The sequence below is a fragment of the Eriocheir sinensis genome, unplaced genomic scaffold (genome assembly GCF_024679095.1).
Source record: "Eriocheir sinensis breed Jianghai 21 unplaced genomic scaffold, ASM2467909v1 Scaffold539, whole genome shotgun sequence".
Taxonomy (NCBI): domain Eukaryota; kingdom Metazoa; phylum Arthropoda; class Malacostraca; order Decapoda; family Varunidae; genus Eriocheir; species Eriocheir sinensis.
Genome location: NW_026111875.1, coordinates 127,501 through 137,500, shown reverse-complemented (window position 1 = coordinate 137,500; position 10,000 = coordinate 127,501). Strand labels below are relative to the sequence as shown.

The 10,000-nt window shown below is 43.1% G+C and overlaps 1 protein-coding gene and 1 long non-coding RNA gene across 2 annotated transcripts in view; both read right to left on the bottom strand.

The window, feature by feature from the left end:
* Positions 1 to 2,772, bottom strand: part of LOC126993000 (netrin receptor DCC-like) — a 37,678-nt gene extending 34,906 nt beyond the window's left edge. Inside the window, exons 1-3 of the mRNA XM_050851826.1 lie at positions 2,707 to 2,772; positions 2,018 to 2,105; positions 1,196 to 1,417 (exon numbers count right to left, since the gene is read on the bottom strand). The gene's annotated coding sequence lies outside the window, so the exon portion shown is untranslated. The remainder of the gene's footprint in view (positions 1 to 1,195; positions 1,418 to 2,017; positions 2,106 to 2,706) is intronic.
* Positions 2,770 to 6,338, bottom strand: LOC126993001 (uncharacterized). The gene is made up of 3 exons (XR_007747241.1): positions 6,108 to 6,338; positions 5,661 to 5,786; positions 2,770 to 2,852 (listed from the first exon to the last, which is right to left on the bottom strand). It is a non-coding gene; the product is annotated as an uncharacterized LOC126993001 (long non-coding RNA).
* Between the last annotated feature and the right edge of the window lie 3,662 nt (positions 6,339 to 10,000).

Below are 10,000 nucleotides of genomic sequence, written 5' to 3'. Positions count from 1 at the left end.
CTGGACTTGAAAAAGGCCTTTGACAAGGTGCCACATAGGAAGTTAATGTGGAAGCTGGAGACGGTGGATAAATTAGGAGGTGGTCTTCTAAAGTGGATGGAGGATTTTCTGAAGAACAGGATGATGAGAACAACTATTACAGACAGGAAATCAAGTTGGAAAAATGTCATGAGTGGAGTTCTGCAAGGCTCTGTGTTGGCCCCAATTATGTTTGCAGCATATGTTAATGATATGACAGAAGGAGTGGATAGCTATATGAGTCTGTTTGCCGATGACGCTAAGATAATGAGAAGAGTGGAAAAAGAGGAGGACTACTTGCTGCTCCAGAGAGACCTGGACACAGTGTGGGGGTGGAGCAGGAAGTGGGAAATGGAATTTAATACCAAAAAGTGCAGTGTTATTGAATTTGAAAAGAGTGGAATGCGAGTAGAGGGACATTATAAGTTGGGTAAGGATAAGTTAGACAGGAAGACAGAAGAAAAAGACCTTGGAGTGATGATCACAGAGAACTTGTCTCCAGAGAGACGTGAATAAAATATCAGCTGAGACACAACCTGATGAGGAACATCAGAGCAGCGTTCACATACCTTGGTGAGGACATGGCAAGGAAATTAACTGTGACCTTGATACACCCTAGACTAGAATATGCATCAGTGGCTTGGTCGCCATCACTTAAGAAACACGTTAGAAAACTGGAGAGGGTACAGAGAGCGGCAACAAAAATGGCACCTAGTCTGAGCGACCTGCCTTATGAGGAAAGATTGCTGAGGCTGAACCTCCCTACATTGGAAAGTAGAAGAGAAAGAGGAGATTTAATAGCAGTGTAGAGGGTGATGAATGGTGTAGAGAAATCGGATAGAGATGACCTCTTGATAAGAGAAGAGAGAAACTTAAGAGGAAATGGAAAACTGTTGAGAAAAGGAATGTGTAGAAGAGACATCAAGAAGAACAGCTTCCCACAGAGATGTGTGGGGGTCTGGAATGGGCTGGAGAGGGAAGTGGTGCAGGCTAAGTCAATAAGCACATTTAAGGCCAAGTTAGATGGAAGTAGTTGGAAAGGCAGGACAGCACCAGCACAGCTCCGTTCCTGTAAATCACAACTTTAGGTAAACTAGGTAAATACACACACACAAATGCTTCCTTCCCTTCCCTTTCCTTTCCATTCCTCCCCTCCCCTTCCCACCCCTAAACTTACCTCCATGGGGTCGGGGTCGTCGCTGAAGGTCAGGGCTAGTACATAAGAGGGGGGGCACTAGCCAGGTACTCGTGGCAGCAATCTCTTCTGAGTTGGACCACTGCGCTGGGTCCTGAACTAGCAGTCGGGTGATGAGGTTGCTGGCGGGGCGGAGGTGTGTCCTGGGCTGTCAAAGGTGCCCCCCGCCAGGATGTGTCGTTTCAGCCCTACCACTGTAGAAGCCTGCGGAGTGGTGGTAGTAGTAGTAGTAGTAGTAGTAGTAGTAGTAGTAGTAGTAGTAGTAGAGGTTATGGCAGAGTGTAAGGTTACTGAGGGCAAGTGAAGGGAGACTCAAGTAACCTTAGGAAACTCTATACAAGGACACACACAACACACAGAACCAGAGAATTAGAATTGTAAACAGAATCCCATTGACGAGTATCAGAGGTTATGGCAGAGTGTAAGGTTACTGAGGGCAAGTGAAGGGAGACTCAAATAACCTTAGGAGACTCTATACAAGAACACACACAACACACAGAACCAGAGAATTAGAATTGTAAACGGAATCCCACTGAGCAGCAGCAGCATAAGAATGCCTGGGAGCAGCACAGAGAGCAGAAAATAAGTTAATCAATGTAAAAAGCAGTTAATATAGTGAAATGAGTAGAGGTCCAGGAAGTTATAAGGCTAACTGTAATAGTATATCTCTTATAACAAAACCAGCAATATTATTATTATTATTATTATTAGTAGTAGTAGTAGTAGCACAATAATACTAGTAATATTCTGTATACAAGGAATGGTGAGCCTGCTCCCTAAGACATACAAAGTGTGTTGGCGTACCTGTCAGTGCCTCTGAGGGAAGATATTTGACGTGTCTGAGTCGTCACTGAGCCTGTCCAGCACGGCCTTGATAGGAGTGTGGAGTGACCTAAAAAATTGACCATAGGTAACATGTAGGCATATTGCGCACACACACACACACACACACACAGGGCAAAACATTGTTCCTTATCACAGTTTACTGCATGCTGGGGTCACACATTTTGGCAGAAGTCCTTGACCTTACCCTCCTTGACCTTGCCTGCTGCTGCTGCTGATCTCCGGGAGAGAGAGATTTACACAGATATTCAAACCACACACACACCTTATGGTCCACACTGGGCGGTCTGCCCTTAAACCTGCCCTCAGTGAAATTATATTAATCAAATGGCACCAAGACTTTGCATTTCTACTTTAGTGAATACTGAGGTGAAGGAACTGTTGCTCAAGCTTGTTTTTAAGGGGAAAAGAGAGAGAGAGAGAGAGAGAGAGAGAGAGAGAGAGAGAGAGAATAAATAGAACAATGAAGAAAAAATATGCAATTGAAATGACCCATGATGACCCAGAGAGACGCAGGGGTCAGGCCACAGAAAAAGAGCAAGTTTGGAGCACTACAATGACCCAGAGAGATGCAAGGGTCAGGCCACAGAAAAAGAGCAAGTTTGGAGCACTACAATGACCCAGAGAGATGCAAGGGTCAGGCCACTCACCAGCACAGTGGACATCCTCTGGTCCGCCCAGGAGGGTGTGCCGGAGGGCCAGGAGCACCTCATCCCTGGTCTATGGTGCTGGTGATGAGGGGACCAGCTCACTCCACGCCCAGGCCAGGGAGACGCTGCTCAGCTTCTTCACACAGCTGGGGACACAGGGCACAGAGTTATAATGATAATACTTTCCTATAGGTTCATGGTACACAAGAAGGGTCACACTGCCATCTTTCTTTATTTCTGTTTAGGTATTTCAACTGTTTATTTTCCAGAGAGAAGGAAAACAAAACTTATCCAGGTTAGGTAACATTAGTTTTGTGAACCTTCCCACCATGGCAGTGTTATGAGTTACAGGAGGCAGGAAAGCTGTGTTACTGATGCCAAGATTCTGAGTTTAAAGAGACAGAGAGAGAAAAAGTATCCAGGTTGGGTTACGTTAGTTTTGTGAACCTTCCCACCATGGCGGTGTTATGAGTTACAGGAGGCAGGAAAGCTGTGTTACTGATGCCAAAATTCTGAGTTTAAAGAGAAAGAGAGAGAAAATGTATCCAGGTAAGGTTACGTTAGTTTTGTGAACCTTCCCATCATGGCAGTTACATGAGGCAGGGAGGCTTGCAAGGCTGTTTTACTGACGCACAACTTCTCAGAGTTTCAGGAGAGAGAGAACGAAACTATCCAGGTTAGGTTAGGTTAGTTTTGTTGTGGCTTTCTGAGGTGGCTGAACAATGCTACTCATTTATATACCTGGACTGACTTTTCTTTTTCCTTTTTTTCTTTATGATTATTTTGGGGCAATCACTGTTTCAAGGGAGAAAACAAAACTATCAAGGTTACTTTAGGTTAGTTAGTAACAGTAGTAGTAGGAGTAGTAGCAACAATTACCAAAGACTAGAACCTTATATTCTTTCCTTCAATAATGATAATAATAATGATAACAATAATAATGATATTAATAATAATAATAATAATAATAATAATAATAATAATAATGATAATGATGATAGTAATAACAATAATAATGATATTAATAATAATAATAATAATAATAATAATAATAATAATAATAATAATAATAATAATAATAATGATGATAGTAATAATAATAATAATGATAATAATAAATGGCATGGCACTTATGACATAACTAAGATTTAACTCATTAGCAATTATTTATTTATCAATTATTACTGTCATTTATTTACCATTACTTTATTAAGTTAGTTTTGTGTGCCTTCTCACATCATGGTGATATTTTGAGGCGGCAGAACTAAACTATACATTTACCACATTTGCTTTTCTTTCTTCTTTATTACTTTATATTTAGTGTAAGTAAGAACAAAAGGTGTCAACAGAGAGACAGGGGAGCCACCAGGAACAAAATAGCATTGCCTGCATCAGGAGACACAGTGCTATCAATGTAACCAGTCTGTCTGCCTTGCCTTCCTGCCTAAACACACCACCGGGCCACATATTCCTGAAGTCTCTGCAGGTATGTGGTTCCTGAGTGAAGACGCTCGGCTGTAACTTGGAAACTAACCACGGGCCATTCTGGAAAATACTTTCATTGTGATTCCCGCTCAACATTACCTGTAATACTTCCTACCTAACCTTACATAGCCTAACCGCCAAGTGGCCACAGACTACCCATATGCTTTTCAGAAGGCCACCCATCAATCCAGACTCAAGAAGAAACCGCCCAGTGAATCAAGAGTGAGTTCCGGGGGGCAGCATGAGCCAAGCATAACTGGCGCCACTATAAAAATTGCCTGCGCCATGACAGGCTTGAGCCAACCACCATCCAGGCCCATGAAGAAAGCCTACCGGTGCTACAGGCGGAGATGTAAAAAAATAATAATAATAAATAAAAACTAATCCATCCTGCTCTGTTCCAGAGTAGGAAGAACACACACTTACAGACTTCAGTAATATTCATTACTGCAACCATCAACTAATATTTACAGTCACTCCAGGCCTCCCTGGGCACAAAACCTCAGGTGGGATTATTCACGAGAGGGTCGCCTACTAATTTTGAGATGCTGACTGCTTATTTCTGGACAAAATATGATGCTGTTTATTATGGAGATAGTATTCATTTCCAGATATCACTATTCAATTGACTTTTCAATCCCTGTTGTACACCCGTCACCTTCCACTGCCTCAACATAGCTGACAGAGAGGTTCAACTTGCTTACTGATTATACTCAGCGCTCACCAAGATCACAAGTGGACAAACCAGAACAAAACCAGGCAAATTAATGTTTTTTGCCGCTGTGTGTGTGTTCCCCCAGTGAGCGTTGGACGCCAGCAACTTACTTATCCAAAATCTCTAGAATCACACCCAAGCTTAGTGAGGTAAAGTGGACAAACCAGAACAAAACCAGGCATATTAATGTTTTCTGCTGTGTATTGCCCCATGCATGGTGGACACCAGAGCCACTCATTTTTGCAGGAGGCATTTTTCACAACACCGGCCCGCGTAGTGGGCCACCCCCGCCCTGCACTGTGTATTCCCGCCACCCCTCACTGCCTGCCCAGTATATTTAAACTAACCAAGCCTTACTTTACGTAACCTAGCAAACAGGGGACTTTGCTCCTCTCAACCCCTTCTATTTCTAGGAAGTCCTTTGGTCATGCACTGCATTCAGGGAGTAAAAATAATCCATGTTGTAAGTATTAACTTGGCCAGAGGTGGCTGTGCACGCTTTCCTAAATATTTTGCAGAGTCAGTCTTATTAATTGAATGCTGTTTCAATCATCTGTTTATATATTAAACCTTTTTTTCACTCCCTTCCTTCTCTCTTCATGTAACTTAGTATTGAGCTGTTCATCCTTCCATAGGTGTACCTCAGGACCCCTGGGTAAGGAACACACTGTGGTAACCCAATGTGACAGAGATGAGCACCAAGGCAATGAGTAGCTATGCTCTAGACCCCAAACCTCACCTGTCACAAGCTTACCTCTTGAGTCTTTAATTTGACAGAGATGAGCACTGAGGCAAGGTGTCCCAGAGCGATGGGTGCCTGTACCCCGCACCCCCATAGGCCCCCCAGGATAACGGAGCTACGCCCTGGAGCAACGAGGACCTGGGGAAGGCACACTGTGGTAACTCTGATGTCACGCCCGCCCTGTTACAACGCAGGATGTGACAAGGATGAGCTCTGAGGCGACGCGCACCTATAGTAGTAGTAGCAGCTATAGCATAAGCCCTAAACTTGACCTTACACTCAAATTTAAGGTCTGCAGGAAGAGGGAAGAGAGAGGAAGAGGAGGAGGAAGAGGAAGGAAGAGTAACGTAGAAAATCTTACCCTCACCTAGCACCCATATTTATAGGCCTACCGCTCCACTAGACCGCCTTACTATAAGCTTACCGATGCCCCAAGGTCTCTCCCATAGGCCTACTTACTTTTATAGGCGGGCGAGGTCAGGAACGTGAAATAAACGTAGATCTTTTTGAACGCCGCCCACACGTGCAACTCCCCGCGGCAAAACGTAAACAAACCGAGTCGACGCGTTCTAGCGGCTCCTTTTTTTCTTTTCCCTTGTCTCTTCCTCTTTTCTTTCTTTCTCTTCGCCTTTTCTCTTCCTCTTTTGTCTCCTTATCTTCCTTGCTCTTTCTTTTTTCATCCCTTTTCTTCTTATCCTCCGTTCTTATCTCTCTCTTCGTTCTAGCGGTTTCCTTTTTCCTTTTTCTTTTGTCTCTTCCTCTTTTCTTTCTTTCTCTTCGCCTTTTCTCTTCCTTTTTTGTCTCCTTATCTTCCTTGCTCTTTCTTTTTTCATCCCTTTTCTTCTTTTCCTCCGTTCGTATCTCTTCGTTCTAGCGGTTCTATTTTTTTCTCTTCTTTCTTCCTTTCTCTCTTTCTCTTTTCTCTTTCTCCTCCTTTCTTTCTGCCTTTCTTCTTCCTTCCTTTCTCTTCTTTTCCTCCGTTCCTATCCCTCTCCTCGTTCTAGCGGTTCATTTTTATATGTATTTTTTCTCTTAATTATCTTTTATTATGACTTTTAAGGTTGAATCAAGGAATATTAGATTAGTTTAAATATAAAGGGAATATAATCAGACCTTAATTATGGCATCGTTTTTCTCTTTTCTCTCCGTCTTTTCCGTTTCTCTTTCCTCTCCTTCTCTCTTTTTGTTTCGCTTCCTTCCTTTCTTATCCTTTCTCTCCTCTTTAATTCTTCCCTTCGTATCTTTTCTCTTCTTCCTTTCTCTCTTTTTATCTTCTTTTATATCCTCCATTTTGTTTCCTTTTCTTCTTTTCTTTCTCTCCCTTTTTCTTTTTAGAAAAATATTTTTATAAAAAGAAGTTTAAGAAGTAGTGTAATTTTGTAGATCTCAAAATGTTCCTCCACCATTTGGCTCTTTAGGCTGCTAATATGACGCTCGTAGCTATTTCCAGTTTTCAGATGTATGTAGGCGACGAGAGACAAGTCTCTAACGTGCGAACCATCCCCACCCGCGGTGATGGCTCGGCCAGGGAGGTGGGATGGTACGGACACTCACAATACTCGCCATAATATTAATATAACTTAAGCTTGATTGGCTAATAAACAAGATTATATCTTCTACAAAACATTTGTATAAGGACAAAAGTATCCTCTCAATATTTAGAGGGGAAAAAATAAAAGAGCTACAAGAAATATCTCAAAAAATTTGGTATTATGTCTTCCTTCTCTTTTCACAAGCATAATACCTGAATATAAATCAACCAAATTAACCTTTTTATAATCGTTGCAACACCTATCATGTTTAAATTGATATAAATTTAATAAAAATCATGAAAAAATCCACCGTCCGAATCATCACGACTCTGTAAAAAGCAAATGTGTGGTCACGTCCTTTTCCAGCACGAGGCTTCACGGGTGATACACGGCAACACCTTCGCCGGGCATCGCTGCGTCACCGAAATAATTTACATCTCGCTAATTGGCACGTTTTTGAAGCGAGAGCTTACGATACACCCTGACAATATTACATACGAGATGCAAAAAAACATAAAGTAGGACTTGCATCGAAAATAACAGCTCTGAGGGCGTGGCTGTCCCTTTGTGGGCCAAGGCATCAAAGTTTTGCACATTCACACAAAATCTCGCGGCACTCAGTCCCATACACTTTACAATAAGTGCTATGGCCGGACCATCCCACTGTCCGAATCATCACCGCTCTCCCCTACTAATTAAATAGGCTACACTAGAGGGGGGGAGAGGGAGGGAGGTGGTTTGGGAGAGCTAAAAATAGACAAAAGTGTGTGTGTGTTCATGACATTGGCTAGAGCGTAACGGTTTGTCGGGACGAGAGAGAGAGAGAGAGAGAGAGAGAGAGAGAGAGGAAGGGAAGAGAATGAAACGAAAATGAAGGGTTAGGAAGGGAATGGTAGGGAAAGGTTGAGAAAGGAAGGGTTGGGAAGAGAAGGGAATGAATGGGATGAGAGTAAGTAAGGAATGGGATGAGAAGGGAAGGGATGGGAAGGGAAGGGAAGGGAAGCAATGGAAAGGGAAGGTATTTATGGGTTGGGATAGGTTGAGAAGGGAAGGGAAGGGAAGGGACGTGAGGGGTAGGGATCGGATTTGTAGGTTAGGGATGGGGTGTGATGAGAAGGGGAGGAACGGGAAAGGCAGGGAAGGGAGAGGAAGGGAAGGGAAGGGAAGAAAAAGGTCGGGAAGGGAAAAGTAGGGAAGGGTATAAGGTTGGGAAGGGAACAGATGGGATGGTGAAGGAAGGAAGGGAAAGGAACCGATAGGATGGTAAAGGAAGGAAGGGAAAGGAAAGGGAAGGGAAGAGAAGGGATGGGAAGGAAAAGGATCGGAAAAAAGGGTAAGGAAAGGAGAGGAATGGAAGGGAGGGGTAGGGAAGGGAAGGAAGGGTTGGGAAGGGGAGAGAATGGCAGGGAAGGGATGGAGGGAAAGGATGAGGGAGGGGGAGAAGGGTGGGTATCTGTCTTTCTGTCTGTCTGTTTACTTTCTCAAGAAACGTATTTTATTGTATTTTATTATTCTTTTATATCTCTTAACATTTTTGCTTCTATTTTTCTACTTCTATTCCTTATCATATTTTCTCTTGCTATCTTTTTCTTATTTTTTTCCTCTCATCATTTTTATTATATTTTTTTCAATCCTGTTCTGTATATTTCCTTTTATTGTCATCTTTTTCTCATTCCGTTTATTATCATTTTATCTCTATCTTTATCTCTATCTATCTATCTCCTCAAGTCTGTACTTTTTTCTTCTTCTTCCTCTTGTTTTCTCTCCTTTTCTTCCTCTCTTTTCATTCTAATTTTCTTTTCCCTCTCCTCTCCTCCTCCTTCTCTCTCTTGCTCCTTTCTCTTCTTTTCCCTACTTTCTCTTCTCTTCCTTTTCTCCCTCTTCCTCTTCCTTCATTTTCTTCTTCTTTTCTTCCTCCTCCTCCTTTCCTTCTCTTTCCTCATGCCTTCTTCTCCTTTTCCTCCTCCTTCTTTTCCTTCTTCATTTTCTTCTACTATTTCTTCTCTTCCCCCTCCTTCTCATGCCTTCCTCCTCCTCCTCTTCTCTCCTCCTCCTCCTCCTCCTCCTTCGCTCCTGGGTACACGGACGCTTTTCCCGGAGGCGCCTCTTCCTGACCTTGGAGATGTGCCCTTCTTAACCCCAACATAGCTGTCCGTTGCTCTCTCTCTCTCTCTCTCTCTCTCTCTCTCTCTCTCTCTCTCTCTCTCTCTCTCTCTCTCTCTCTCTCTCTCTCTCTTCCAGTTCTTCCTTTCCTTTTCTCGTTATTTATATATTTATTTATCTCCTGTCTCTTCCTTCGTCTCTCTCTCTCTCTCTCTCTCTTGATTGATTGATAGTTTATTGTTGCAAGTAAAACAACAAAGGAGAAGGGAGGAGCATTCCATCCCAACCCCCAGGCAGTACAGAGTGTGATTATACAACTAAGGATACATGTGTAAGAAGCACCAGGAAACTAAAAAGATACTATGGTAGGGGACAAGTGTTAAAAATATAAAGGCCTTGATTTAGTCAAGGGAGCAAACATAAGGGACTGTACATATGGACTACAATCTAGGGGCAAATGCAGGATACTCACTAAGCACAGCTGAAGGAATATTATTGTTAATGAACCAGCCCACCAGCCCAGGCAGGTCCCAGTGGCCCTGTGGGCGGTAGGCACTAATAGCAGAACATTGCAGGACATAGTGTTTGAGCGTGTGACCCCCTGGCCTGACAAACAAGCGGCAAGGTACAGGGTCAGCCCCAATGACCTCCCAGTAATATCTATAGCCCAGCCTCAGCCGCATCACCACCGGATCATAGGATGGACTCAGCCTACCA